The sequence below is a fragment of the Nansenia antarctica genome (genome assembly GCF_963989245.1).
Source record: "Nansenia antarctica genome assembly, chromosome: 8".
Classification (NCBI taxonomy): Eukaryota; Metazoa; Chordata; class Actinopteri; order Argentiniformes; family Microstomatidae; genus Nansenia; species Nansenia antarctica.
In genome coordinates, this window is record NC_137678.1 from 23,674,966 (window position 1) to 23,700,854 (window position 25,889).

The following is a 25,889-nucleotide window of genomic DNA, read 5'->3' on the forward strand; positions in this document are numbered from 1 at the left end:
CCTGCAGGGTTTTTTAGCCTGTGGCTTCCATATTGAAAAAGTTTCCGCGCTCAAAGAAGTTGTTCGATGATGTCCCATTTGAATGTGCACTACGAAAGATGTACCGCATGCTTTGCATTGTTTCTCCACCACCGTGATGTCCTCTGTTTACACAGGGTTGTCAAGCAGAAAGGCTGTGCGACAAGGATGGGATTGCAGAGCACAATGGATTAGCAGTCCATCGCCTTAACCACTCGGCCATCTCGTCATGCACTCATGTTGAAGAGGTAGCGCTTCCGGTCGGATCCTTAAAGCCCTTGACCATGGCATTTTGCATTAGTGACCTGATGCAAGATCTGTTGAAGAATTGAGCCAAAGTCCTTCCATTTGGTGGTCCCAGCTGGTGAAACGTTTAGTCAAAGGGCTCTCTCGGACCTCTCGCACCCAAAGCGAGAATCATACCCCTAGACCAACGAGCCGTCTGAATAAACCATGCCCCTCCCCCGCAACTGAGCCTTAGGTTGGGAGAAGTGTCCACCCTGAAAGGCATAAAGAAGTGACTCTTTCAGATCCTCTTTTGTTTGGTGTATCCTGTCCGGCTTGGCATGATGTGCTGCCTATGTTGAGTTCAAACTGAGGCTCTGTAGCGCAATGGATAGCGCATTGGACTTCTAGGCTTCTCTGTAGTAGGAATTCAAAGGTTGTGGGTTCGAGTCCCACCAGAGTCGTTTGGTTTTGTTTTCTTCTCAATACAGATGATCTGCTGCAGCATTTTTTTGCCTTGTCGGCACCATCTCCCAGTCTTCTTTCCTGTCGCTGGCATTGTTTTAAAGTTTTTTTGGAACTGAGTGATCTTTTTAGCCCGTCTCTGTGGTGCAATTGGTTAGCGCGTTCGGCTGTTAACCGGAAGGCTGGTGGTTCGATCCCACCCAGGGACTTGCAGATTTTGATAGACTCTCCCAACTGTCAAATACTCTCTTGTTTGGCTTACATTAAATCCAGCCCGAGGCTCTGTTGCGCATTGTAGCTCTAGGCTTCTACCTTTTAGGAATTCAAAGGTTGTGGGTTTGAGTCCCACCAGAGTTGTTTGGTTATATTTTCTTCTCAATACAGATGACCTCCTGCAGGGTTTTTTAGCCTGTGGCTTCCATATTGAAAAAGTTTCCGCGCTCAAAGAAGTTGTTCGATGATTACCATTTGAATGTGCTCTACGAAAGATGTACCGCATGCTTTGCATTGTTTCTCCACCACCGCGATGTCCTCTGTTTACACAGGGTTGTCAAGCAGAAAGGCTGTGCGACGAGGATGGGATTGCAGAGCACAATGGATTAGCAGTCCATCGCCTTAACCACTCGGCCACCTTGTCATGCACTCATGTTGAAGAGGTAGCGCTTCCGGTCGGATCCTTCAAGCCCTTGACCATGGAATTTTGCATGAGTGACCTGATGCAAGATCTGTTGAACAATTGAGCCAAAGCACTTCCATTTGGTGGTCCCAGCTGGTGAAACGTTTAGTCAACGGGCTCGTCCGGGATTTGAACCCGGGACCTCTCGCACCCAAAGCGAGAATCATACCCCTAGACCAACGAGCCGTCTGAATAAACCATGCCCCTCCCCCGCAACTGAGCCTTAGGTTGGGAGAAGTGTCCACCCTGAAAGGCATAAAGAAGTGACTCTTTCAGATCCTCTTTTGTTTGGTGTATCCTGTCCGGCTTGGCATGATGTGCTGCCTATGTTGAGTTCAAACTGAGGCTCTGTAGCGCAATGGATAGCGCATTGGACTTCTAGGCTTCTCTGTAGTAGGAATTCAAAGGTTGTGGGTTCGAGTCCCACCAGAGTTGTTTGGTTTTGTTTTCTTCTCAATACAGATGATCTGCTGCAGCATTTTTTTGCCTTGTCGGCACCATCTCCTAGTCTTCTTTCCTGTCGCTGGCATTATTTTAAAGTTTTTTTGGAACTGAGTGATCTTTTTAGCCCGTCTCTGTGGCGCAATTGGTTAGCGCGTTCGGCTGTTAACCGGAAGGCTGGTGGTTCGATCCCACCCAGGGACTTGCAGATTTTGATAGACTCTCCCAACTGTCAAATACTCTCTTGTTTGGCTTACATTAAATCCAGCCCGAGGCTCTGTTGCGCATTGTAGCTCTAGGCTTCTACCTTTTAGGAATTCAAAGGTTGTGGGTTTGAGTCCCACCAGAGTTGTTTGGTTATGTTTTCTTCTCAATACAGATGACCTCCTGCAGGGTTTTTTAGCCTGTGGCTTCCATATTGAAAAAGTTTCCGCGCTCAAAGAAGTTGTTCGATGATTACCATTTGAATGTGCTCTACGAAAGATGTACCGCATGCTTTGCATTGTTTCTCCACCACCGCGATGTCCTCTGTTTACACAGGGTTGTCAAGCAGAAAGGCTGTGCGACGAGGATGGGATTGCAGAGCACAATGGATTAGCAGTCCATCGCCTTAACCACTCGGCCACCTCGTCATGCACTCATGTTGAAGAGGTAGCGCTTCCGGTCGGATCCTTCAAGCCCTTGACCATGGAATTTTGCATGAGTGACCTGATGCAAGATCTGTTGAACAATTGAGCCAAAGCACTTCAATTTGGTGGTCCCAGCTGGTGAAACGTTTAGTCAAAGGGCTCGTCCGGGATTTGAACCCGGGACCTCTCGCACCCAAAGCGAGAATCATACCCCTAGACCAACGAGCCGTCTGAATAAACCATGCCCCTCCCCCGCAACTGAGCCTTAGGTTGGGAGAAGTGTCCACCCTGAAAGGCATAAAGAAGTGACTCTTTCAGATCCTCTTTTGTTTGGTGTATCCTGTCCGGCTTGGCATGATGTGCTGCCTATGTTGAGTTCAAACTGAGGCTCTGTAGCGCAATGGATAGCGCATTGGACTTCTAGGCTTTTCTGTAGTAGGAATTCAAAGGTTGTGGGTTCGAGTCCCACCAGAGTCGTTTGGTTTTGTTTTCTTCTCAATACAGATGATCTGCTGCAGCATTTTTTTGCCTTGTCGGCACCATCTCCTAGTCTTCTTTCCTGTCGCTGGCATTGTTTTAAAGTTTTTTTGGAACTGAGTGATCTTTTCAGCCCGTCTCTGTGGCGCAATTGGTTAGCGCGTTCGGCTGTTAACCGGACGGCTGGTGGTTCGATCCCACCCAGGGACTTGCAGATTTTTATAGACTCTCCCAACTGTCAAATACTCTCTTGTTTGGCTTACATTAAATCCAGCCCGAGGCTCTGTTGCGCATTGTAGCTCTAGGCTTCTACCTTTTAGGAATTCAAAGGTTGTGGGTTTGAGTCCCACCAGAGTTGTTTGGTTATGTTTTCTTCTCAATACAGATGACCTCCTGCAGGGTTTTTTAGCCTGTGGCTTCCATATTGAAAAAGTTTCCGCGCTCAAAGAAGTTGTTCGATGATTACCATTTGAATGTGCTCTACGAAAGATGTACCGCATGCTTTGCATTGTTTCTCCACCACCGCGATGTCCTCTGTTTACACAGGGTTGTCAAGCAGAAAGGCTGTGCGACGAGGATGGGATTGCAGAGCACAATGGATTAGCAGTCCATCGCCTTAACCACTCGGCCACCTCGTCATGCACTCATGTTGAAGAGGTAGCGCTTCCGGTCGGATCCTTCAAGCCCTTGACCATGGAATTTTGCATGAGTGACCTGATGCAAGATCTGTTGAACAATTGAGCCAAAGCACTTCAATTTGGTGGTCCCAGCTGGTGAAACGTTTAGTCAAAGGGCTCGTCCGGGATTTGAACCCGGGACCTCTCGCACCCAAAGCGAGAATCATACCCCTAGACCAACGAGCCGTCTGAATAAACCATGCCCCTCCCCCGCAACTGAGCCTTAGGTTGGGAGAAGTGTCCACCCTGAAAGGCATAAAGAAGTGACTCTTTCAGATCCTCTTTTGTTTGGTGTATCCTGTCCGGCTTGGCATGATGTGCTGCCTATGTTGAGTTCAAACTGAGGCTCTGTAGCGCAATGGATAGCGCATTGGACTTCTAGGCTTTTCTGTAGTAGGAATTCAAAGGTTGTGGGTTCGAGTCCCACCAGAGTCGTTTGGTTTTGTTTTCTTCTCAATACAGATGATCTGCTGCAGCATTTTTTTGCCTTGTCGGCACCATCTCCTAGTCTTCTTTCCTGTCGCTGGCATTGTTTTAAAGTTTTTTTGGAACTGAGTGATCTTTTTAGCCCGTCTCTGTGGCGCAATTGGTTAGCGCGTTCGGCTGTTAACCGGACGGCTGGTGGTTCGATCCCACCCAGGGACTTGCAGATTTTGATAGACTCTCCCAACTGTCAAATACTCTCTTGTTTGGCTTACATTAAATCCAGCCCGAGGCTCTGTTGCGCATTGTAGCTCTAGGCTTCTACCTTTTAGGAATTCAAAGGTTGTGGGTTTGAGTCCCACCAGAGTTGTTTGGTTATGTTTTCTTCTCAATACAGATGACCTCCTGCAGGGTTTTTTAGCCTGTGGCTTCCATATTGAAAAAGTTTCCGCGCTCAAAGAAGTTGTTCGATGATTACCATTTGAATGTGCTCTACGAAAGATGTACCGCATGCTTTGCATTGTTTCTCCACCACCGCGATGTCCTCTGTTTACACAGGGTTGTCAAGCAGAAAGGCTGTGCGACGAGGATGGGATTGCAGAGCACAATGGATTAGCAGTCCATCGCCTTAACCACTCGGCCACCTCGTCATGCACTCATGTTGAAGAGGTAGCGCTTCCGGTCGGATCCTTCAAGCCCTTGACCATGGAATTTTGCAGGAGTGACCTGATGCAAGATCTGTTGAACAATTGAGCCAAAGCACTTCCATTTGGTGGTCCCAGCTGGTGAAAAGTTTAGTCAAAGGGCTCGTCCGGGATTTGAACCCGGGACCTCTCGCCCTCGCACCCAAAGCGAGAATCATACCCCTAGACCAACGAGCCGTCTGAATAAACCATGCCCCTCCCCCGCAACTGAGCCTTAGGTTGGGAGAAGTGTCCACCCTGAAAGGCATAAAGAAGTGACTCTTTCAGATCCTCTTTTGTTTGGTGTATCCTGTCCGGCTTGGCATGATGTGCTGCCTATGTTGAGTTCAAACTGAGGCTCTGTAGCGCAATGGATAGCGCATTGGACTTCTAGGCTTCTCTGTAGTAGGCATTCAAAGGTTGTGGGTTCGAGTCCCACCAGAGTCGTTTGGTTTTGTTTTCTTCTCAATACAGATGATCTGCTGCAGCATTTTTTTGCCTTGTCGGCACCATCTCCTAGTCTTCTTTCCTGTCGCTGGCATTGTTTTAAAGTTTTTTTGGAACTGAGTGATCTTTTTAGCCCGTCTCTGTGGCGCAATTGGTTAGCGCGTTCGGCTGTTAACCGGAAGGCTGGTGGTTCGATCCCACCCAGGGACTTGCAGATTTTGATAGACTCTCCCAACTGTCAAATACTCTCTTGTTTGGCTTACATTAAATCCAGCCCGAGGCTCTGTTGCGCATTGTAGCTCTAGGCTTCTACCTTTTAGGAATTCAAAGGTTGTGGGTTTGAGTCCCACCAGAGTTGAATGAATAGTCTTTATTGTCATTGATATAGTACAGGTACCATACAACGAAATTTGGGAGGGGGGGCTCCCCTGGTGCTAGGAAAAAAACTAAAAACAAGAAGGGAAAAGAGCTGGTTTACATAAATAAAGGCTATGTACACTATCCACTATACTATACTATACAAATAAAACACTGTGCTGTACTCTATGCTATGCTATACCTATTCTAACATTTCCTATCTCTGAACCTTATGTACCCGAGGGTTGTCATATTGCACATAGTGTTATTGCACATTCATTTAAAGTGTCGCAGTTTGCAGGTTTGAAATGTTCACAGTTGTGTTTCGGTATTGCACTTGATTTCAATCTAGTAGCTGCCATCAAATTGTCTAGATTGTCCAGGGCCTAGAACCTAGGTCTTTGCTGTGTTCAGGGCCTGAATGGCCCTGGGGTAGAAGCTGAGCTTCAGTCTGTTTGTCCTTGCGAACATGGTCCTGAACCGCCTGTCCGAGGGCAGCCGAGCAAAGTGTTCGTACCCAGGGTGGGATGGGTCTCTGGAGATCTTGGAGGCCTTCCTGAGGCAGCGTGTGTTGTACAGCTCTTCCAGAGAGGGGAGGGGGGCGCCGGTGATCTTCTGGGCCGATCTCACGACTCTCTGTAGCGCATTCCTCTCTGCGGCTGTGCAGCTGGAGAACCACACGCAGATGCAGTAGGTGAGGATGCTCTCCACTGCGCAGCGGTAGAAGGTCACAAGCATCTCCTGTCCGATGTGGTCTTTCCTGAGGACTCTCAGGAAGTAGAGCCGCTGTTGTGCCTTCTTGGGAGGGATTAGAAAACTGAGATCAACACGTTCCTGGCAGATATTAATGAGCATCAGGTTGCTGGTGATGCTCGTTTCATCTGCTGTGGTCCATCAATACAATCTCATATAAACTACAGTTTTCACTGGACTGAGCCTTTAACATAATAGCATTGTTAGAATGTCTAAATCACATGTAGTAACACACCTGGAAGCTTTGTCATGACTACCATACTTTTATTTGATAGCCAACATCTCCAAATGACGCCCTGAGGCTGCGATTAACATTTGAAAAGCATTTGTGCATGTGTGTACACCCTCTTCATGGTGTATTGAAACTGACCTTACAGTTTTGTATGGCCTAACCATTTCAACCGTAATGGCGACATTTAATATGGTATGGCAAATGTTGGTATTCTCTTACATCCTGAGAACCCCGAATGTCCATATCATTTTCATATATCACAACCTCGAAAGTAATTTTTTCCACCTCTCCTCGATTCTATTGGCTCTGACGCTTCAAATGAGGGGTCAATCATGACATTCTGACCAATAATTTCGGGAGAAATTTGACTGCGTAATCTGACCTGGTGTGAAAAAGAGGCGGGTGCGCCAGACAAGCGCGCAGCAGGGCCCTGCTTGATGCAAACAGAGTCTTAACAGTTGGATTTGGGTGCAATTTATACCTATAGTGATATATCAATGAAATATAATACATTTTACAGTCTTGACACATGAGAAAGTCTGATACACTGATGGTGACAAAATGTCTCCAAATGGCACAATTTGGTTGTCCGCCTAAACATACCTGTACTAAAACAGGTACAAAGTTGCATTGGCTCACATTACTAGCATCTAATTTGGCACAAGTACTCATCAGACCCTGGAGTACTGGTTCCTAGATGATTTGGGCTTATTCAGTCAGGTTTCCAAGCTGATATTCACTCTAAAAGCTGTTGTTTTTTTAGGCGGAGAGTGAATTTGAGATTTTTCACAATGTTCTAGCTCTATTTACTCTGACACAGTAACAGTGTTAGCTTTCATATTTGATACCAAGATCATTATGAAGGCCCTTGTGATTGTGGAGATATTCTATATTCACTGTGGGCATGTCATTTCGAGCAGAAAACCTGAAAAATACGACCGATAAGAACACAACCAGTGCATTATTCTTTGCATAGTATTGATCTAATTCAACTGTTACACTAACGCTGGACCTCCTTGGTTTAAAAATAAATAAATAGAAAAATGTAAGGAGTGGGTCATAGAAGACAGGTTAACCAAACAGGTCAATGCTCTGCAATGATTGTTGCAGCAAGACTACTGCCCTTGGAGCATCTGGACTGTGCCTGTCCGTGTTCCTGTGATACAGCTTTCACATCTGAGGGCTGGTTTGAGCAAGGCACTGTGCTCTACAAATCACCTTCTTCTAGAAATAACCACTGATTAAATGATCAATATACAAATCTGCACAGTGACTTGCTGAGGCTGATCCTCTCACACGCCGACAGTAGCTTTGGAAACCTCTTGGCTAAACTGTTGGTATGTCCTTCTCCATGTCCTTCTCCATTGTTGTTAAAAAATACAATCTATGCGTGAGCTCAGCAAAAATGTAATTATGGTACATTGTAAGGGTCAAACTGGGGAAGCCGTTACTGGCGATAAAAGTGGTTTTGTTTTGTATCCAGTTTGGTTAACACTATTCTTTGCATGGGGCAAGACCTCACTACCTAATCAATTGGCTTGCATTTAAAACCAGCTTAAAGCCTGCTAGATCACAGTTCCTTATGACAAACCTAGCCGACTACTTCAAAATATACTATATTACATGACTATTTAATAATGGCTATGGATGTGCATCTATCGAACTTGATTTTCACCCGCTAGAGAAGCTGTGAATGTTTATTGTGACTTTGAGTAACTTCATGTTTTTCGTCACTGGGATCATCTTCTAACACTCGCAGTTGGAGTACCTTCTGAAGAAAATCTCCATGGCGATGAACCAGGAGTGGGACGGGAAGCCCCTGGAGGACCTTCTATCCCAGGAAGCCTCTGTGTGGGAGGAGGGCATGTCGGTGTGGGCGTTCCTGGAGCACATGGGCGCTGGGCGGCTGCTGAGGGTGGGCAGTGTGGAGGGCTTCAGTCTGGCCCTGGACCAGGTCTTTCTGGAGATGTACCACAACATCCTCAAGCGGGTGAGTGGAGAATGTTTACGTTTTTTCCCATTTAGCAGACACTTTTATCTAAAGCATCGTTTCTCAACGGGGGGGCGTTCAGACAACATCGGGGGGCGCTGGAACAAATATTTTTTAAAGGGGGGCGTTGAGGTGTTCTTGGGGGGCTGTCACGCATAAAGTATTTTTCTCATGAAAAACAGCTGTCAGCAGTGTTATTACGGGTACGTTCGTAAATGCACGAACGGTCAGTTCGCTCGGACAAACCGTCTTTTCAAAGGTAGTATGGGTAGATCGCATGGCATTGAACAAAAAAAAAAGTTTGCCTATCATCCATCCTCACTATGGCTTTTGCCACTTGATTGACGTACAGGTAAGCCAGTCTGCGATCTGATCTTTTCACCTAACACACGGTTCACCACGCATGCGCAGTCAACAGCGCCAACTACAAAATACTAAATACCGGCGAGACTAATTACCTAGTTAGCCTTTCAATTTCTACTATTTACTATGTAATACTAAAGAAAGGGTATACAAATGAGTGGGGAAGCTGGACCAAGTAAGAAACCAATAACGTACAACTTCCATCCAGAATGGGAGGAGGACTTTTTTACACGATGTGCAGTGTTTCCTCCAGGATTTTTCCAATTAGTGGCGGAGCGGCTACCTTTCGATTTTTTTTCCGCGTGCACGCGCATAAAACGCGCACTGGCGCTCAAAACAAAGACTAGAGGGTGGCAACAATTATAATTTCTTAAATAGCGGTTAAGTCATTAAAGCCGAGAAGGTGATTTTATATAGAAGGTGATCAAATACCAATATATCCTACAGCTGCAGCGGAACATGTGGAACGCGCATTACACACACACACACAGAAAGAAAGGTGCTTGCACGTTAGGTGCGAGAATGCTCGGTTAACCCATTAGCGGGAACATTATTTGTTTCACAAAATAGGCTGATTTAATTGACCATGAACATCAGAGACATACATTACGAATGTTCATTTAAAATACTCTATACTGAGCACTGGTATAAGAACATGAACCAGAGAACAGCAGTAAATGCAATAACCCACAGTCGTCGCTGATGATGTTGCATTTTCGATTAGGATACGGGATTAAAGGCACCGGCGACGGGCTAAGAGAGAAATCCAAATGTCCCGCTAAATTCGAACCAGTGGTGTAGTCTAGGTGATATGCAGGACTACGCCGTATTACCCACTAGGAAAGGCCAAGGATTTCCATATACCCACTTAAAATTGTGTGAGGATACATAACGGCGTTTTGTGACAGAACTTTCACTTTCATTCATAAAATTCACCCCGTCTGTGTTACGAAGCACTTGACTTTGGACCATTGGGACTAGCGTCATATACCATTAACGGGGGGAGATGCGACATGAAATATGTCAAAATGCAGCACTATCATGCACAGATCAGCCGTATAACATGTAATTTATATAGATATATATAACGTTAGACAGGGAGCGCAGTTCCGAAATGAACGATATGAAAAAAATCACAGTATACCCACTAGAAAAAACTAGACTACACCACTGATTCGGACCAATCACAAAACTGTTTTGAAAGCGCGTCGCCTCGCGCCGCGCGCCTGTTGAGAGATTCAGTCTCGATTGCAGTGCGAACACAAACGACGAGGTTAATTGCAACATTGTAACATATTGTAACTACGCCCTAAATCGTAACGAAATGTTGGTCTGGAAGCGGCCTAAATCTAGCTTCAATCTGCTTTTTTTCTGTTCTCCGGTCATAATAACTTGCTGCCTTTCTGCGCAGCCTGAATCAAAGTGGACTGTCTGAATAGTGGCGGAGGAAATTCTTTCGTGGCGGCCCGCCACCAATAAATGCATATAGAGGAAACACTGATGTGATATTGGAAGTGCGTCTGTCTGATCTGCAGATCTACGATGGCTGTTTGGAAGAAGGGAAATGTGGCAAAAGAGCGAAAACGTACGGCTGCAACGATAGCTTCTTATCGCGTCAGTCACGTTCTTGTTAAACACAAGAAGAAAACAAAGACGGCGAAATTGTGAAAAAAGCGTTTCTCGAGGCTGCAGATTGCCTTTTCGATGACAGATCCACAGTGGCTGATGACACCTTGCAAGCCTGCCTACACCTTACAACCAGCTCCTACAGCCCTGACTACTAGAAACTAGCTGCCTCCTCCCAGTGCCAGGTCTCCCACTAAGGTAGAGAAATGCATGTATTTCCTCCTTTCAAACTAGGGAATTACCTGTTTTGTATCTGGTTTACTTTTCTGTTTGTTGGATCAGTAGTTGGCTATGGTACTGCAGACTGGCTGTCAGTATGTGAGTGAGAGAAAGTGACTGTGTGTGTGTGTGTAAGAGAGAGAGAGAGAGAGAGAGAGGGGGGGAGAGAGAGTTTGTGCTATGGCTCCCTATGCAGACTGGCAAGTGTGTGTGTGTGTGTGTGTGTATGTGTGTGTGTGTGTGTGTGTGTGTGTGTGTGTGTGTGTGTGTGTGAGTGAGAATAGCAAAGAGGGAGAGAGAAAGTGTATTGTACTATGCAGGCTGGGAACTGTGTGTGTGTGTGTGTGTGTGTGTGTGTGTGTGTGTGTGTGTGTTTGTAGTACGTGCGTGTACGTTTGCAATGTTTAAACTAGACTGGTAGATCTTGGCAGACTGGCTACTTGAAAAGTAGATCTTGGTTCAAAAAAGTGTGGGCACCCCTGCCTTATACCATACCACCATACCAGAACATTACAGCAGGAACAACCTATCTCAAAAAAGCGATCATATTGTAACCAGTCCGGAAAGCTCTCTGTCGCTTACCAATAATCGAACCTAGAGAAATCAGCTACGAATGTCCCCTCCCCTCGCAGGTTCATTACAGTATATTACATAAATGTATTACTGTTAAGTGTTGTTGTGGATGTTATCCCTAGTGCCATTCTGAGGTTAGCATTGCGATGTGTTCGTCTTAACGTTTACAAACTAAAATATACGATCGCTTTTTTGTGATATGTTGCTCCTCTGATGTCCTGGAAACGAACACATAAGCACTCCGAACAGCTGTCAGCGTCTTTTGTTGCTATAGGAAACCACTACTCTGTCTGCTTGCGATTGATCAGCTGTCAGCAGTGTTATTACGGGTACGTTCGTAAATGCACGAACGGTCAGTTCGCTCGGGCAAAACCGTGTTTTCAGTCAGAGCACCCATCTCTGAGCGCTCCCAGAGCGCAGAGCTCTGAACTTTGGAACTTTGTTATGTTTTGATATGAGAAATTCGAACTAAGTGGTCAGTTTATGAAAATAATACCATAGAATACTAAATAAAGTATTTAAATAATAGCCCCCTAGCGTTTGCCGCCATATTGTGACACCACCACCCCCCAAAGTCCAATCAAAAATGAATAAATATTAGCATCATAAAACAGCAATTTGGCGAAATTTAGCATCATAAAACAGCAATTTGGCGAAATGCAACACCAGCACACTTAAAAAACAAACAATGTTAGTTGTAATATACAGTTTTGTAGCCTACTGTTTGTTCTGCACCGGTCATGTGTGAAATTGCTGCTGTGTTATTGTTGTTCTGTGATATAACACAGAATATTAGTCAACATTAATATTCAGGGAAGAAAATAAGCCTACTTTTTTTGATGGGGGGCGGTAAGAGACCTGGATAATGGACAGGGGGGCGCTGGCCCAAAAAAGGTTGAGAACCACTGATCTAAAGCAACTTCCAATTATGTTACATGTGTCTCCCTGGAGTAACTTAGGGCTAAGTGCCTTACTCAAGTACACACTAGTGGTGGTGTTCCCAGGTCTTACTCAAGGGCACACCAGTGGTGGTGTTCCCAGGTCTTACTCAAGGACACACTAGTGGTGGTGTTCCCAGGTCTTACTCAAGGACACACTAGTGGTGGTGTTCCCAGGTCTTACTCAAGGACACACTAGTGGTGGTGTTCCCAGGTCTTACTCATGGACACACTAGTGGTGGTGTTCCTAGGTCTTACTCAAGAACACACTAGTGGTGGTGTTCCCAGGTCTTACTCAAGAACACACTAGTGGTGGTGTTCCCAGGTCTTACTCAAGGACACACCAGTGGTGGTGTTCCCAGGTCTTACTCAAGGACACACCAGTGGTGGTGTTCCCAGGTCTTACTCAAGGACACACCAGTGGTGGTGTGGGTTAGCTGTTTAACCCTTCATATCTTTATCTGGATCATTATCCAGGTGGGTGTGGCTTGAACCAGTGCAAAGTGCATTGCGACAACAACATCTTCAGTAATATAATAATTAAGGCCTAATGATAAAACTGTTGCTTATCTAACAATTGTCTTTGTAACATAAAGCCATACAACTGTTTATTTTTGATCTAATAGTAAGTAAGTAAGTAAAGCTTTATTTATATAGCGCCTTTCGTACATGAAATGCAACTCAAAGCGCTAATACAGCAATAGTCTACAGGTAAAACACTTCTGAAACAGGCTTTCATTTTTTTAAAGGTATGGGCCTATATTCAATTATTAATTGGGACTAAATTCAATTAGGACTAAAATAAATGCAGACTGTAAATTGATTGAGTGATGGAATCAATCAAATGATTGAGAATCCAGATCAACAGTATTGCGTACTGGAAGTTACTTGATGGTGCAATATTCTGTTTAATGTTATAATCCAAATACTAATTAAAGAGCAGAGAAACAAATAGAATCCAATGGTTATGACTCTCTCCCTCTCATTGCTGTCTCTCATTCTCTATCCCTCTCTCTCTGTTTGTCCTCTTTCTGTATGTCTATCTGTCTCTCTGGTTCAGGGTTACATGTGGAAGAAGGGCCATGTACGCAGGAACTGGACAGAGCGTTGGTTTGTCCTGAGGCCGTCCTCTATGACCTACTACAGCAGTGAAGACCTCCGGGACAGGAAGGGAGAGATTCAACTGGACAAGAGTTGTGTGGTGGAGGTGAGATAGAGTAGTGTGTGTGTGTGTGTGTGTGTGTGTGTGTGTGTGTGTGTGTGTGTGTGTGGATAGAGTCTGAGGAGATGCAGTAGTCTCCTAAAATATGTTGATTTGGGTATTTTGGTGCTATATGGATAACATTATTTGTATTATTAATTTAACATTTGTACACATTATAAAATATTTTTCACATGGTAATTTCAGTCCTTTATGGTATATTTTGTATTATTCCTGGTGTACATGCCACCTCTCTCCATATACCGCTCTCTCTTGGTTTCCTTGTACCATCACAAACCATTCTCTCAAATGTTTATTTGAGTGTTGTGTTACATTGAAGGAGAACACCAATAATGTCTGTCAGGCTCTGTCAGTCATTTATACAGATGGATAATAATAACTTTATTCATACAGATGGATCTGTCAGCACTGTCAGTCATTTATACAGATGGATCTTTTCAAACATCCTTCCCAGCTCTTGTCACCACGTTGTGGTAGTTTAACACATCTTCATAACTCTGTCTGCTACAGCGTTGAGGTAGCCCACTGTTACAAAGGCAGTTTGAACCTTTTAAACCCTAACCCTAGACCTACTGTACAGTTGGGACCAGTTGAGACCAGTTGAGACCTCCTGTACAGTTGAGACCAGTTGAGACCAGTTGAGACCTCCTGTACAGTTGAGACCATTTGAGACCGACTATACAATTGGGACCAGTTGAGACCAGTTGAGACCAGTTGAGACCTCCTGTACAGTTGAGACCAGTTGGGACCAGTTGAGACCAGTTGAGACCTCCTGTACAGTTGGGACCATTTCTATTGGAACAGACAACTCAAAGAAGTGTAGGCTAGCTGAGGCAACAGACACGTTTTGGTGTGTACATCATTACATACTACACACTTTTAAAATATAGAATATCAGAAGTACTATTTTTATTTATTTATTTATAAGCCTCAAATATACTTGTTGTTATTGTTTGCCATTTGCATTGTGCAGGAAACGTTCTTGTCCTCTCTCTCTCTCTCTCTCTCTCTCTCTCTCTCTCTCTCTCTCTCTCTCTCTCTCTCTCTCTCTCTCTCTCTCTCTCTCTCTCTCTCTCTCTCTCTCTCTCTCTCTCTCTCTCTCTCTCTCTCTCTCTCTCTCTCTCTCTCTCTCTCTCTCTCTCTCTCTCTCTCTCTCTCTCTCTCTCTCTCTCTCTCTCTCTCTCTCTCTCTCTCTCTCTTCTCTCTCTCTCTCTCTCTCTCTCTCTCTCTCTCTCTCTCTCTTTCTCTCAGGCGTTCCCTGACAGGGAGGGGGAAGCGCTGTCTGTTCTGTGTGAAAACGCCCAGTAAGACGTACGAGATGAGCGCCGCGGACCAGAGGCAGAGGGTGGAGTGGACCCAAGGTGTGTGAGTGTGTGAGGTAGTGAGTGTGTGAGTGTGTGAGTGTGTGAGGTAGTGAGTGTGTGAGTGTGTGAGGTAGTGAGTGTGTGAGTGTGTGAGTGTGTGAGGTAGTGAGTGTGTGAGGTAGTGAGTGTGTGAGTGTGTGAGTGTGTGAGGTAGTGAGTGTGTGAGGTAGGGAGTGTGTGAGTGTGTGAGTGTGTGAGGTAGTGAGTGTGTGAGTGTGTGAGTGTGTGAGTGTGTGAGGTAGTGAGTGTGTGAGTGTGTGAGTGTGTGAGGTAGTGAGTGTGTGAGGTAGTGAGTGTGTGAGTGTGTGAGGTAGTGAGTGTGTGAGGTAGTGAGTGTGTGAGGTAGTGAGTGTGTGAGGTAGGGAGTGTGTGAGTGTGAGTGTGTGAGGTAGTGAGTGTGTGAGTGTGTGAGTGTGTGAGGTAGTGAGTGTGTGAGTGTGTGAGTGTGTGAGGTAGTGAGTGTGTGAGGTAGTGAGTGTGTGAGTGTGTGAGGTAGTGAGTGTGTGAGGTAGGGAGTGTGTGAGTGTGTGAGGTAGTGAGGTAGTGAGTGTGTGAGTGTGTGAGTGTGTGAGGTAGTGAGTGTGTGAGTGTGTGAGTGTGTGAGGTAGTGAGTGTGTGAGTGTGTGAGTGTGTGAGGTAGTGAGTGTGTGAGGTAGTGAGTGTGAGTGTGTGAGTGTGTGAGGTAGTGAGTGTGTGAGTGTGTGAGTATGTGAGTGTGTGTGGTAGTGAGTGTGTGAGGTGGTGAGTGTGTGAGGTAGTGAGTGTGTGAGTGTGTGAGTGTGTGAGGTAGTGAGTGTGTGAGTGTGTGAGGTTGTGAGTGTGTGAGGTAGTGAGTGTGTGAGTGTGTGAGGTAGTGAGTGTGTGAGTGTGTGAGTGTGTGAGTGTGTGAGGTAGTGGGTGTGTGAGTGTGTGAGTGTGTGAGTGTGTGAGGTAGTGAGTGTGTGTGTGTGTGAGTGTGTGAGTGTGTGAGGTAGTGAGTGTGTGAGGTAGTGAGTGTGTGCGTGTGTGAGTGTGTGAGTGTGTGAGGTAGTGAGTGTGTGAGTGTGTGAGTGTGTGAGGTAGTGAGTGTGTGAGTGTGTGAGGTAGTGAGTGTGTGAGTGGGCTGTAGTGCAGTGTTCAAGGAGCAACTGTAATGAGGCAATGTGTGTGTGTGTGTGTGTGTGGGTGTGTGTGTGTGTGTGGGTGTGTGTGTGTGTGTGGGTGTGTGTGTGTGTTGTCAGGCATTCAAACAGCTCTCCGTCTCCAGTGTGAGGGGAAGTCCTCCCTACACCAGGAGCTGAAGCAGTGTAGGAGGGACCAGCGGGAACGTCAGGAACTAGAGATAGAGAGTATTATCCAGGTGAGAGGAGGAGAGTAAATATGGAGAGAGAGAGGGGTGGGGGGGTGGGGGAGTAGTAGGGGGGGGTAGAAAGGGAAGGAAAGAAAAGATCACTAGTAGTCTTTCAAATGTGTTTAAATAGTTAGTTCAGGATGTTGACACTATTTGTTAGTTTGTTAGATTTCTTTCTCCAAAAGTTTGGATTTGAAATCAAACTTACTCTGAGATTAAGGTAGAGCTTTCAGCTTTTATTAGATGATATTTGTGTACATATTGGTTTCACCATTCAGAAATGACACTTAATTATTTTTTTAAATGAGCCCTATTTTATGACACCAAAAGTGATGTTACAGATTTATCAAATGTCCAAATGAAGCACTCATGTTTGGTATTGGGGAGACAATCCTTTGCATGCAATAACTGCCTGAAGTCCACTGCTCTTTAACGCAGGGTATCGGGCCTGTAATGCAGCGGCCATCTTCAGTTGTTGTTTTGAGGTCTTCTTGCTTTTATCTGGTGGATTATCTGAATGGTGTCTGAATGGTGTTCACACATACCACCAAATAGATGCTTCACTGTCTCATTACTTACGCAGGTCACTGTATTAAGGCACACTGGATTGCCGCCATTGTGCCGTTTTCAGTGCCACAGTCCGTGCGAAGCCGCATTGGTATGACCCCACATTCTGAGACATAATGCAGGTAGTATTGAGCAATGACCCCAGGGTCATTGTTGCTTGCTCCACACACCAACCACAGCACTTTGCGGGAGTAGCCATCTATACAGCCACTAATGGCCAAACCGTATGGTTTTAATTTATCATAGCCATCCACATGCCAGACATGGTTTGGTCCATAGGAGCTGTAAACTCTCCTTACAAATCTTCGTCTTGCACGAAGTTGAACTCCTGACGGATCAAGCTCTCTCATCAAAGCCATGACTTTATCCCTACTCACTGTCAGAGAGTACTTCTAACGCAATGTCTGCCACATCGAACGGTAACCATAATGCTGGCCTGGTCCCTTCAGCTCTTCTTGTATGGCAGAACATACAGTAGCAACAGGAGAGTAATTTGTTTGCCTGCACAAAGAGAAACTTCTCAATTTGCTCTTCAGAGAGCGAAGGCTCATTTTAACATTGTGAGTCGTTGCCAGGAAATCCAACATTTCATCGTAGCTGTAGCCATCATGGAAGTACTTTCGAATCAGATCCTCTTCTGTGGGGCTGTCTGATGCTGAGCCTGATAAACAAAAAGAAAGAAAAATATAATAAAGACAACATTTTCTGCTAGGACAAGCTGCAGCACATCATCTGATCTGCCTTCTCTTCAGGACTTAACTTATACGCCTTGAGTACCAGGTGAAGTGCAGGAAAGATTATGGCAGACCCCTCTGACCCTGAACACCATTTGTTTGAACCCCTTCCCTGCTAGTAAGAGGTTGAGGTCTATCAAGACCAAAAGTTCAGGCCATAAGACCTGTTTCTACCCCATGGCAGTGGGACTCAAAAACACTCCCTATACCCAACTGTTTAATCATATGCATCGAGAAATTGTATACAATTATTATATAACTTACATTTCTAATAAATTAGTCTACAATCTAATCATGACCTCAATCTTACATTCAGGAAAGTAGGCTTCCATACTGAAAACTATTGCATTAGTATTCCCAAAGGTGTGTTGTACCCCATATTCTGCAAACAAACTCAAATACAATCATCATGTTGCCTTCAGGTGCTGCCAAAAACTGTACATTTTTGCCACATGAGCCACAGAAGACTTGAACAGTCCCCAGATCTTGGCCACAGAAAGGACAAAACATGGCAGCCTGGAAGACAGGCATTGATATGGTTGATTATTTAATATTAACACAATTATAGTATTAACATTAATACTAACACAATTATAGTATGGAACCCCAGCCAGGCTGATAACCCTCCGTCGCGGGAGGGGAGAGTGCCTCAGTCGGCTGTGAATTCCCAATAAAGAATCCCTCCACTGCACAAGCTTCTACGAACCCTTCGTAGGGTGTAGGGCATAGAATGAGCCCTTCGGTTTGAAATACAGCACATGTTATCTGCAGACATAAATAAGAAATATAATATGTACCTTTTATGTCGCCTCTTCACTCCACAACCTCTTCAGAACTGCTTTTCGGAACTTCTTCAAAAACACGTCTCCGGTCCGTTCCACTTATCGTTCCCCCCCAGAACACTTCCGTTGTGAGAACACTTCCGTTGTGTTGTGAGAACACTTCCGTTGTGTTGTGAACTGAATTGCAGCGTTTTCTACACTTCCGTTGTGTTGTGAGAACACTTCCGTTGTGTTGTGAACTGAATTGCAGCGTTTCTCTATATGCAGCGCGTTTCTCTATATGTAGCGCGTTTCTCTATATGCAGCGCGTTTCTCTGTAGCGCGTTTCTCTATATGTAGCGCGTTTCTCTATATGTAGCGCGTTTCTCTATATGTAGGGCGTTTCTCTATATGTAGCGCGTTTCTCTATATGTAGCGCGTTTCTCTATATGTAGCGCGTTTCTCTATATGCAGCGCGTTTCCGGTATTTGCAGCGCGTTTGCCCTTGTCGGCCACCGTACTTACCACTGACCGTAACGTAACGTTAGCTAGCATACCGATAGCATTGGCTAATTTAACGTCACTCACCTTGGCTTTGACGATGAAGAAATTCTTCACTTTCCACACGCCAGCATTAGTTACCCAACCAGAGTGGAAATATTTGTAGCTTTCGGTGCTTTTAAAAGCCTTCATCCTGGCTGCGGTGTATGGGGATGGATTATCCACCAGATAGATCCAGATGTCACCGAACACGAGATCAGGCAGGGACTTAGCTGCATTTAGTGGTTCAAACACAGCCGCGGGGGCTAAATATGGGTCGCAAGTGCCCAATATGTGTAGCTTTTCCGTGTATCTTGATAGTTCTTCATGGGTGAGGTGGTCTAAATAGTAGGCAGCCGGTAAATTGCGTCCACTCGCCATGTTGAGCGATGTTGCTATGATACTTTTTGCCCGTCAGGTTGGTGGTTGCTAGGGAAGAAACCACGTGACTGAAAGCTATGATATTGGACAGGGGGATATGATTTTACCAAGGTCTCCGCCCGAGACGTGGGTGCGCTCCGGGCTCTCTCCCTGCTGATTGCGCGATTTCCTCTGTGTGTGTGTGTGTGCTGTGCACACTTGCATTTTATAACGTTGTATTTAATAATGTTTATTCCGTTCTGCTTTTATTTGATAGTCGGGGTCTTATAGGGCTCTCCCAACCCGAGGTGCTCTCCGCGCTCTCTTCCTGCTGATTATGGAATTATATTTATCACTGCGATGTGGTTTAACTAGCCAACTCCGTACTACGTTAGCGGAGCGAGTTACGTGTGAAATTAGCTTTCATGAATTAGTTTTCATATAAAATGTTATATATTATATAGCTGACTAGTGAGCCTGCATCAACCTTAATGCTATTCAAGTGCAAGAAGATTACATTTGTCTTCGCAGTTTAAGATACACACATTAATCTGCTGCGGGAGTAAACACAGCGCACTAGAATGACGTCACAGTCGCCACCTGGTCTGAACGTTCGAACGATTAGCAAACGATTAGCAAGAGCGTTCGAAACGATTAGGCCTGCCAGGTTTTGGCATGACAGCTCCTTAAAAACCATTAGAATGTGTGTGTGTCTAACGTCGCGCAAGACTAGGCTGCTCAGGATACCGTTGAGACAGTGTCCGAACACTCTCACCATGACAAACGACCAGGGGGTCAGAAGAAGAAGATAACACACAGCAGTTATGTTTTTAGGATGCACAGATATTTTGATAGTTATTTTGGGTGTATTCTACGTGCGTTCTAAATCTAAAGCACTAATTGGCCAGTTAATTGATCTTCAAACACATTCCCTCCTGACTAGGTCAGTAGGCCTTATCAGGATCATGTCCTTATCAGGATCGCTTGTGTAAACATCACTGTTGCCAGGCCCACAGACTCCCATGACTTGGGATTCGATTAACAAGTTAGAATACAGTATAGAAGAATAGACGTATCATTAATCATTAGTTATGATAGTATAACATCAGTATAGGAAAATAGAATATCATAACAGCAGGTACAAAATTGTTGTTAGCACATAGGCAAAATAAGCAATCTTCTAGTTATTTTAATACAAATCCCCAACACTATGCTTCCTGATTGGGTTGTTGTATCTAGCCATGCTACAACTAATGGCTGCGTTCGTAAATTCGCTCTGAGCGCGCCGGAGCGCACACTGGGTCCAACGTCATAAACGGACCAAGTAATTTGATTGGACAAGAGGCATTCCATGAGTGCTGATCAGATTTCCAGAGCGTATTTACGAACGCAACCAATGATTCATCGTAGCCAGACACCCGGCGAACTAGTCTTTCGTCTCATGAGGGGAGAAACTATTTATTTTGGTGTTCGTATGTGTAGTAGTAGTAGTAGCCAGCTTGATAATGTGATGTTAATGATATGTATTGTCACGATCCAACTGTTCCTAGTTGTCATGGTAAGCTCAGGGGGTGTTGATTGGCTACCCAGGGTACATGGGGGAGTGGCTTGCCTGTTGGCGGGACTCTCGAAAGGTATATGACAGGTGCTCATTAGCTACCTGGGGGAGTCGAGAGTCGAGAGTCGAGAGAGTGGAGAGTGGAGAAGAGTAATACTGATTGAGACGCCTTAGACAATTGGACAATTACTATCAAGACTATTACCGTGGGGAATAGTGGATTACCCCCGAGGTCGTGTTGTGTCGTGTCCGGTTTTGTTTGTTATGTTATATGTCAATACTGAACGGGAAGGAAGACCCCACTGAACGAACGTGCGGGCTGTTCAGTATCCCCGCGGACCACGCCACGATACATCGGAGCCAGGTAAGCCATTTCCCCTTAAACATCTACCTGAGTGCTGTCAGCTAACCCTGAGCTAATCTACCTGTGTCCGGCCTCGGCCCTGTGTGGGAACGAGCCCATTGACTATCAATGTACGCACATTGCTGTTGGGTCGTGACATAATTATTTGGAAGGTATGCAACAACTACTTAAATTCATTAGATTCCAGACGATATAGAAACCTGTAACACACTTTACCTGTCCTGTTCTGTTTTAGATTTGTTCTCAGACGGATTCTCTGCCTGGAGAGGAGGATGCTGGGACTTGTAGGCGCTCCGAGGGGAGACCTCCTCCAGAATGGCGGCAGACTCCTGAGGTGTACGTTGAGGTCTTTGGTTGCCTGCTCCAACTCCACACACCACATCCAGAGGGTGTGGCTCTCCTCCCCGTCCCCTAACAGTGGACATCGTCATCAGATCCTTAGAAAGGGGACTCGGTCCCCCTATGGGTCCTTATCACAACACACACTGGGTAGCCTCCTTACCTTCCCCTGTTTGACCCAGACGGCCCTTCTCTCCCAGGACCCCAAGCCGCCTCCTCCTTCCTCCTCCTCCTCCTCCTCCACGGCGGCGGGGATCAAGCTCCGGACACGGCTGGCGGTGACCTTGCTGTTCGGCGGGGCCCTGCTGGGCAAGTGGTGGTACGTGCGCTCGGAGAAGCAGCAGAAGCTGCAGACGCAGCGGATCGAGCAGCTGAAGAAGGTGGCCCTGGGCCAGGGTGGCTTCCACCTCCTGGACCACAGGGGGCAGCGCAGGACCAAGCGGGACTTCCTGGGCAGCTGGGTCCTCCTGTACTTCGGCTTCACCCACTGCCCGGACATCTGTCCCGACGAGCTGGACAAGCTGAGCGCGGCGGTGGCCGAGTTGGACCTGGACCCGTCCCTGCCGCCCGTCCAGCCTCTCTTCGTCACGGTGGACCCCGAGCGGGATGACGTGGCGGCGCTGGCGAGGTACGTGAAGGACTTCCACCCCCGCCTAGTGGGCCTGACGGGCACGGCGGAGGAGGTGAAGGAGGCGGGCCGGGACTACCGGGTGTACGCCGCCGCGGTCCTGATGTACCTGGTCAACCCCGACGGCCTCTTCCTGGACTACTACAACAGGATGAAGAGCGACGCGCAGGTCGCCGAGAGCATCCGGAACCACATGAAGACCATGTCAAGTTGCTATGACGACGACGATGTGTGTCGAGGAGTCACGGACTCACCGGACTGAGCGATTTGGCGACCCGAGAGCGAGGTTGCTTTTCGTTCTAGAAACTTCTGCCCTAACTGTGGGGGAGGGAGGGAGGGAGGGAGGGGAGGGAGGGAGCGAGGGGAGGGGAGGGAGGGAGGGGAGGGGAGGGGAGGGGAGGGAGGGAGGGAGGGAGGGAGCGAGAGAGGAAGGGAGGGAGAAAGCGAGAGGGGGAAGGAGGGAGAGAGCAAGAGGGAGGGAAGGAGCGAGAGAGAGAGAAGGATGGAGAGAGAGAGCAAGAGGGAAGGAGGCGTCTGGACTATTAGAGGGAGCTACAGGACTGGGGGTGGAGAGTGGATGATGATGGGGATGATCCCTCGTCCACGCTCCTCCACCCCCGGTCTTGTAGCTCCCTCTACAGGCCAGGTGCTGCATGCTCCCCACACCCACCGTTTGATCAGTTTCACAGATCTGATACGATTGGGCGTCTCTGGGCTAAAGCAGCTGTACCTAGCTTATCCTACATTGCTTACACCCGTCCAGGCCTGTCAGATCTGTGAAGGGGAGTGAACCAGAGGCGGGAAGGTAGTACCTTCTGGAATGAAACACAGCCAATTCTGTAGCAACACTGACAATGTGGCTAAACTGGCTAAACTGAAGACCTTCTAGAGATATTCTCAATGTGAAAACGAGGGCCTGTTAAGTTATTCACTGATCAGACTGAACCACAACGTGGATGGATACTTCTCGATACGTCTGTGGCAATCGATTCTATCTTTGTACCATCAGCCTACTCTTAGGGTACTTAACTACCGTCGTGAATAATGATTGTGTGGTGTATGTTCATTTACTTGGCATCCTTGCAGCATGTATATAAATTGTCATTTTAATTATATACAGTCATCTGGCCACCTTATAAAGACTTTTGTTCTTTACAAAACAATACAATTTCCTACAGACATACAACATTATACTAAATACATTTGGTCATGGCTAACATTTTATTATTAATAAGAGCCGGGCATCTTTCCATTGACGTATAGTTATTAGAACCTAGGACAGAGCCAGCAGAACAGGACATGTAAAAAGTGTGTCCTACACATCCAGCACAGTTGCTGAAACAGTTGTGGAAAGGACAATGTGAACGGAAACTACCAGAGCGCCAGCACAGTATGGTTGGGCTCGGCCCTGTTGGTGTATAAAGCCCCTTAGAAAACACACTCACTCACACTCTCACACACTCACACACTCACACTCACACACACACACACTCACCAGCTGCAGGGAAGCAAGCATGTACTTGCAGGCCTCAAAGTTGTCCAGGCCGTGGACTATGGAAGCGAACGACTTCCTGTTCCCGACCTCACCCAGGGCTGCTACGACCCGGTCTCCGTAGTCATGGATGTCGAAGGTGGGACGCTCCTCCTGGAGAGAGGGGGGGGGGGGGAGGGAGGGGGAGAGGGAGGGGTCAGGGGGACTAGAGGTTAGCTAATAGCCAGCAGAGCATAGGGGGGGCTATGACTGTGTCTTTTCTGTGTCACTGGGAGCCTCCTCTCGGAAGGACGGTAAACGTGAAATGTGAGTCAGGCCAAAGTGTGGGGAGGGAGGGAGGGAGGGGGAGGGAGGGAGGGGGAGAGGGAGGGAGGGAGGGAGGGAGGGGGAGAGGGAGGGAAGGAGGGAGAGAGAGAGAGGGAAGGAGGGAGCGAGAGAAGAAGGGAGGGAAGGAGGGAGCAAGAGAGGGAGGGAAGGAGGGAGAGAGCAAGAGAGGGGAGGAGGGAGGGAGGGAGCGAGAGAAGAAGGGAGGGAAGGAGGGAGCAAGAGAGGGGAGGAGGGAGCGAGGACAACATCAGCAGGGTGAGAGGAGGCAGCATGTATGACATCACCACAGGGGGTCTGGCAGAGGGAGGGACACAGTGTGACCTGGTCTCTCCAGGTACGGCGTGGTGCACCCTGGGACAGGAGACCAGGGGGGCGTGGTGCACCCTGGGATAGGAGACCAGGGGGGCGTGGTGCACCCTGGGACAGGAGACAAGGGGGGCGTGGTGCACCCTGGGACAGGAGACCAGGGGGGCGTGGTGCACCCTGGGACAGGAGACCAGGGGGGCGTGGTGCACCCTGGGACAGGGGACCAGGGGGCGTGGCCTACGGTACATACCACACTCTGCTTCACCAGGTCTTCATAGCTCATCCCATCTGCCTGGGGCTCTGCAAGCAACAGACACACACACATTCAACCGACACATGGAATGGAATATATTTGAATATGACAGGGTGAATGTATGGGGACTGAAGGAAGGACAGACGGACAGACAGGCAGACAGACAGGCAGACAGAGAGGATAGTGGATTGGGGGACAGACAGTCAGAGAGGACAGGGGTTTGAGGGACAGACAGACAGACAGAGGGGATTGAGGGAGGGACAGACAGACAGACAGAGAGGATAGGGAATTGAGAGACAGACAGACAGGGGACTGAATGGCAGACAGACAGGATAGGGGATTGAGGGACAGACAGAGAGGATAGGGGATTGAGAGACAGACAGAGAGGCAGACAGAGAGGCAGACAGACAGACAGACAGACAGAGAACAGGATAAACAGTAGCACCGCCTGGGAATACCTGGCACTATGAAGTCCTGACCACCTCCAAACTCAGCGGGGATGTCAGCCAGGAAGTCGTGGTCCTCGTCAGAATGGTCGTCACCTAGGCCCAGACACAGAGGAACAGTACCATTAAGACGAACGTCGGGGCCTAATGCCATTTAGGCTACCATCGTACCTCGGTGTACCTTTCACCCAGGCCCAGACACACAGGAATGATACCACTAAGATGACTGGGACTAGTATCAGGTGGACTACCTACCATCATCCCTAGCACCTACCTATCTCCTCGTTACCACCTAGTGTTCATGTTTCTATGAAATGGTATCCTGTTTGCTTTAGCTTATATCCGATGTACTTGTATCATTTCTATAGCAGGGCTCCGTTGAAAAAGACACTCTGGTCTGATTTGAAAATCAGAAAATCAGAAAAAAACGTTCTTTGTATAGCGCTTTTCCTGCAAACGTTGCAGCTCAAAGTGCTCCAATCATTATATAATCATAATTTAATTATTTAGTCATTTAAAGGAAATATTAAAAAGATGGGTTTTTAGTCTTGACTTGGACATATTTGCTGAGGTTGCATCCCTAATGTAAACTGGCAGTGCATTCCACAATTTGGGTGCATCGAATGAGAATGCAGCCTCACCAAATCTCTTCTCTAATGATATTTAGATAGTGTAAATAGTACTGTACTGACACCCGGAACCTTCTCTAACTCAGACAGACAGCAGCGGAGACCACAGCAGGACCCAGAGAGACCGGCTGTTCGGTCTACTAACGCCGATCGAAAGGCTGGACTGAAGGACACGGATACCATTCAACTCGTTTTTCTTATTTTTAGTGAAAATTGAATAGATTGTAAAACCTGCGAATGCAGACAACAAAAACATACATGAATACACAGCTCTGACACATTCAAAGACTAAAACAAAGCATATCAATGTTACACAAAGCACGCATCAAACACACTAACCGTGGCATCCCTCAAGTCCTGGCATCACACAATGAACCCATACGCACGGTCTCCCACTATTTAGGCACCTAATCACAGCCCCCAATATCCCTACGCATACCTGATCTATATAATCAAA

General features: G+C 46.8%; 2 pseudogenes across 2 annotated transcripts in view; both read left to right on the plus strand.

Annotated features, from left to right (window-relative positions):
- Positions 1–16,155, plus strand: part of LOC308164039 (differentially expressed in FDCP 6 homolog) — a 204,341-nt pseudogene extending 188,186 nt beyond the window's left edge. Inside the window, exons 4-7 of the transcript in view lie at positions 8,263–8,493; positions 13,273–13,419; positions 14,686–14,795; positions 16,019–16,155. The product of the transcript in view is annotated as a differentially expressed in FDCP 6 homolog (transcript). The remainder of the gene's footprint in view (positions 1–8,262; positions 8,494–13,272; positions 13,420–14,685; positions 14,796–16,018) is intronic.
- Positions 16,156–20,919: 4,764 nt separating this feature from the next.
- LOC308164040 (protein SCO2 homolog, mitochondrial-like) lies at positions 20,920–22,198 on the plus strand (annotated as a pseudogene). Its single transcript has 2 exons — positions 20,920–21,012; positions 21,552–22,198. The product of its transcript is annotated as a protein SCO2 homolog, mitochondrial-like (transcript).
- Positions 22,199–25,889: the final 3,691 nt, after the last annotated feature.